This window comes from Theropithecus gelada, chromosome 20, assembly GCF_003255815.1.
Source record: "Theropithecus gelada isolate Dixy chromosome 20, Tgel_1.0, whole genome shotgun sequence".
In the NCBI taxonomy this organism is placed as follows: Eukaryota; Metazoa; Chordata; class Mammalia; order Primates; family Cercopithecidae; genus Theropithecus; species Theropithecus gelada.
Genome location: NC_037688.1, coordinates 39,619,185 through 39,624,270, shown reverse-complemented (window position 1 = coordinate 39,624,270; position 5,086 = coordinate 39,619,185). Strand labels below are relative to the sequence as shown.

The following is a 5,086-nucleotide window of genomic DNA, read 5'->3' as shown; positions in this document are numbered from 1 at the left end:
TGCATGCCTTTAGTCCCAGGTATTTAGGTGGCTGAGGTGGGACGATCATTCGAGCCTAGGCGTTCAAAGTTACAGTGAGTTGTGACCCTACCACTGCACCCCAGCCAGGGTGACATGAGCAAGACCCTGACTCAAGCTTTCAAATGTGTGTGTGTGTGTGCGCGCGTGTGTGCCTTCTCTTTTGGGAATAGAAAGCCCAGACACAGGAGGAGGCCAGAGGAGCAAAAACAGGAAAAAGAAGAGAAGTAGGGGAAGGGGGAAGAAGGGAGAGATAACAGGAGGAGGAAGGAGAGGAAGAGGAAGATGAGGGAAGGAGAAGGAAGGAAGAACAGGAGGAAGGAAAACGAAGAGAAAAAAGTCTCACAGACTTATAGGACACCATAAGCAGACCAAAATGCTCCTTAATGTTAGTTCCAAAAATAGAAGAGATAAAGAGGCCGAAAGCTTCTTTAAATAAATAGTGGCCAAAAACTTGCCAAATCTCTGAGAGAAAATGGACCCAAAGGGAATAAACTCAAATAAGTCCATACTGACACATACATTGTCAAAAGTCAGAAATTTTATTTTATTTTATTTTATTTTTTTTATTTTTTTTTTTTACAGTGAGAGCAAATTAATTTATTTAGTACTTTTTCCATTCCATATCATCAGGAGGGTTGATTTCAACTTTCCTTTTACCTACATCAGACCAGTTGGTACTCAAAACTGTACCACCCGACTCCATAAAGGATTTGTTCATGGCACGTTTCACTTCATCAGAACCATCTGAATAGATCTGCTGAAATAATCTGTTTAAAGCTGCATCTCCCTCCAACTTTTCATTCTTTTCTTCTTCTTTGATCTCACCAACCAATTTATCCCAATTTCTTGTATAAGGAGATGATGATGGATATAGGTTCTTTACATCTGCTACGAATTGTTTTGGCGTAGGCACATCTCCTTGCCCCTCTAGCTTTTCCCATCTCACAGCCTCTGGCTTTTTCAGTTTAATTTCAATCTTTGTTGAAAGTACTTTAAACGTGCTCTGTTCTGGTATTATAGGATGAAGAAGTTCCAGTTTCAAATTGTAATCCTCTCCAGAAGGAAGTTTAACCAAAGCAGACAACTCTTTTTCTGAAAATTCCACATTTACATCATTCTTCTGAACATTCTTGATCATAAGTGTAATAACTACTTGAGATTCGGTTTGATACCAGTCATACTTGATTTTTGACTGGTGAGTCCACACCTCAGATTCTGAGCCATTCTGAGCTTCTTGACACCTTTTAATCCAGACACTGAAATTAGCATCTGCACTATCTAACTTTTGTCCTTCTGTAAAAGTTTCTAGGGCAGCAGCATAGTTTTTTTCATGGTATTCACATATTCCTTTTCTCAACATAGCAGTGGAATTATTTGGATTGAGTTTGAGAGACTTCTTTGCATCAGCAACAGCAACACAGTAATTCCCAAGAAGAATGTGACAATAAGCTCTTTGACAATAATACTGTGCATCATCTGGTTTCTCTTCCAAAGCCTTAGTCAGCTCCTCTAACGCCGCCTGGGGGTCCTCGTCGATTAGGGCATCCGAGAAGCTCTGGAAAAACCTCTGGGATGTTGCAGTTCCTGCTGCAGCCGCCGCCATCCCTCGTAGTCACTGTTGCTGCCGCCGGAGTTGCTACTATCCAAAAGTCAGAAATTTTAGAGCAACAAAAGTGACTAATTACATACAAGGGAACCCCCATAAGAATCAGTGAATTTCTCAGCAGAAACGTTGCAGGCCAGAAAAGAATGGGACAGTATATTGGGAGTGCTGAAAGGAGGGGGAAAAAAGGCTGTTCAGGAATACTATATCTGGCAAACTGTCCTTTAAAAGCAAAGGAGAAATGAAGACTTTTTCAGATAAAATTTGAAGAAGTTCCTCACCACTAGGCCTGAATAACAAGAAATACTAAAGGCCTTGAAGTTTAAGCATACTCTAAGCAGCCATACAAAAGCATATGAAAGCATAAAGTTTGCTGGTATAGGTAAGTATATAAAAAAACACAGAATACTATACTGTTAGTGTATACATCACTTTTCATTCTGGTACAGATGTTGAAAGCCAAAAGTATTTAAAAACTGAAAATATGCAATGGATACACAATATAAAAAGATACAATTTGTGACATCAATGACAATTGGGGGAAAGAGTAAAAGTGTAGAGTTTTTCAATATGATTAAAGTTGTTATCAGCTTAAAACAGATTGTTATAACTGTAAAATGTTTCATGTAAGCCCTGTGTTAGCTATAAAAATTACAAAAAATCAAAGGAAGACAGTGAAAAAAGAAGAGGGATAAAAGAGCTATAAGACAGAAAATTATTAATAAAATGGCAGTAGTTAGTCCTTTCCTATCAATAATTAAATGTAAATGTATTAAACTGCCTAGTGAAAACACACAAAGTAGCTGAAGGATAACAAGATTCAACTAGGTACTGTATATAAGAGAGTGACTTTAAGTTTAATGACACACATACACTGCAAGTGATAGGATGGAGAAAGATATGCTAAGCAACTAAAAGAGGGGTGACCATACTTAAACAAAATAGACTTTAAGTCAAAAGCTGCTACAAGAGACAAGGACAGATAATGATTAATGGGTCAGTTCACCAAGAAGATATAATATTTATAAATATGTATCTACCAAATATCAGAGCACTTAAATATATGAAACAAACATCGGCAGAACTGAAGGGAAAAACAGCATCACAATAATAGTAGGAGATTTCACTAATGAATAGAACATATAGACACAAGATCAATAAGGAAACAGAGGACTTAAACAATACTATAAATCAAATGTACCTAATAGACATATACCGAACATTCCACCCAATAGTAGCAGAATACACATTTTCTCAAGTGCACACCGAAATATTCTCCAGGATAGATCACAAAAGAAGTCTTAACAAACTTAAGAAGATTGAATTCTCAAATTTATTTCCAGCTACAACGAAATGACACTAAAAATCAGTAGGAGAAGGAAAATTAGAAAACTCATAAATATGTGGAAATTAAACAACACCTACTCTGGAACAACCAATGGGTCAAAGAAGATATAAAAAGGTAAATTATAAAATAGACAAAACAAAAACATAACTCATGGTATGGAGAAAAAAGCAGTAGGAAGAGGGAAATTGATGGTGATAAATTCCTGCATTCAAAAAGAGGAGCTCAAATAACCTAACTTCTATACCTCAAGGAATGAGAAACAGACTAAGCCCAAATTTGGCAGAAGAAATGAAATAATAAAAATTAAAATAGAAGTTATCAAAGTAGAAAATAGAAAATTAAGACTGAATCATAAAGAAATAGAACATCTGAACAGACTTTTAGCTAGTAAGGAGATTCAATCAGTAATCAAAAACATCTCAAAAAAAGGACCAGGATCAGAAGATTTTGCTGATGAATTCTATTAAACATTTAAAGAACAATTAAGACCAATGCTTCTCAACTTTTAAAAAGTAGAAGAGGAAGGAATACTTCCAAAGTCATTTTATGAGGCCAGCATTACCCCATTGCCAAAGCCATAAACAGACATTACAAGAAAAAAATAATGCAAACCAATATCCCAGATATAGATGAAAAATTCTTAACAAAATACAAGCAAACCACATCAATAGCACATTAAAAGGATCATACACCATGATGACCAAGTGGGATTTAGTCACTTAGTATTCTAAGTGACTAAAGAGTATCCCTGGGATATAAGAATGATTACAAATATGCAAATCAAAAATGTGATATACCACATGAACAGAAACAGAGGATAAAAATCACATGATCATATCAATAGACACAAATTGCAGTTGGCAAAATTCAACACCCTTTTGTGATTAAAAAGCTTAGCAAACTAGGTGTATTATTCCATTTTGCATTGCTATAAAGAAATACTTGAAATTGGATAATTTATTTTGGCTCACAGTTCTGTAGACTGTGAAGCATGGTGCCAGCATATGCTTCTGGTAAGGCCTCAGGAAGCTTTTAGTCATGGTGGAAGAGAAGGGGAGCTAGTGTGTCATGTGGCAAGGGAGGTAACAAGAGAAATGGCAGGCTCTTCTCAACAACCAGCTTTAAATGAACTAAAGCTTTTAGTCATGGTGGAACAGAAGGGGAGCTAGTGTGTCATGTGGCAAGGGAGGTAACAAGAGAAATGCCAGGCTCTTCTCAACAACCAGCTTTAAATGAACTAAGAGTGAGAACTCACTCATTACTGTAGGGAGGGCACCAAGCCATTCATGAGGGATCTGCCCCCATGACCCAAACATCTCCCACTAGGCCCTACCTCCAACATTGGGAATCACATTTCAATATGAGATCTGGAAGGGATGAATATCCAAATCATATCACTAGGAATACAAGGAAATTACATCAACATAATAAAGGCCATATATGAAAACAGGACAGCTAACATTCAAAGGTAAAAAACAAACTTTTAGTCTAAGATCAGGAAAGAGGCAAGGATGCTCACTCTCACCACCTCTATTCAGCATAATACTAGTGAAAGTTCTGGCCAGAGCAAGCAGACAAGAAAAAGAAAGAAAAGGCATGCAATCTTGAAAAGTGGAAGAAAAATTATCTATGTTCACAGATAACATGATTTTAGGTGTAGAAAATCCTAAATATTCCACCAAAGGGGGGAAAAAACTGTTAGAACTAATAAATCCAGTAATGTTCCAGGATTCAAAATCAACATACAAAAATTTCAAAAAGAAAACAATTAGCAATAAACTTAACCAAGGAAATGAAAAACTTGTACACTGAAAACTATGAAACATTGCTGAAAAAAATTTAAAACACAAATAATGGAAAGACATCCCATGTTCATGAACTGGAAAACTTAATATTATTAAAATGTCCATATTACTCAAAGTGATCTACAGATTCAATGTCATTCCTACCAAAATCCTAATGGCATTTTTTACAGAAATAGAAAACACAATCCTAAAATTCATATGGAACCACAAATGATCCCAAATAGCGAAAACAATCTTGAAAAAGAACAAAGCTTGAGGTTTCATCCTTCCTACTTTCAAAACACACTTCAAAACTACAGTAATAAAACA

At 36.1% G+C, this 5,086-nt stretch overlaps 1 pseudogene across 1 annotated transcript; it reads right to left on the bottom strand.

Annotated features, from left to right (window-relative positions):
- Positions 1-603: 603 nt before the first annotated feature.
- LOC112614813 lies at positions 604-1,661 on the bottom strand (annotated as a pseudogene). The gene has a single exon (XR_003117146.1). The product of XR_003117146.1 is annotated as a protein SGT1 homolog pseudogene (transcript).
- Between the last annotated feature and the right edge of the window lie 3,425 nt (positions 1,662-5,086).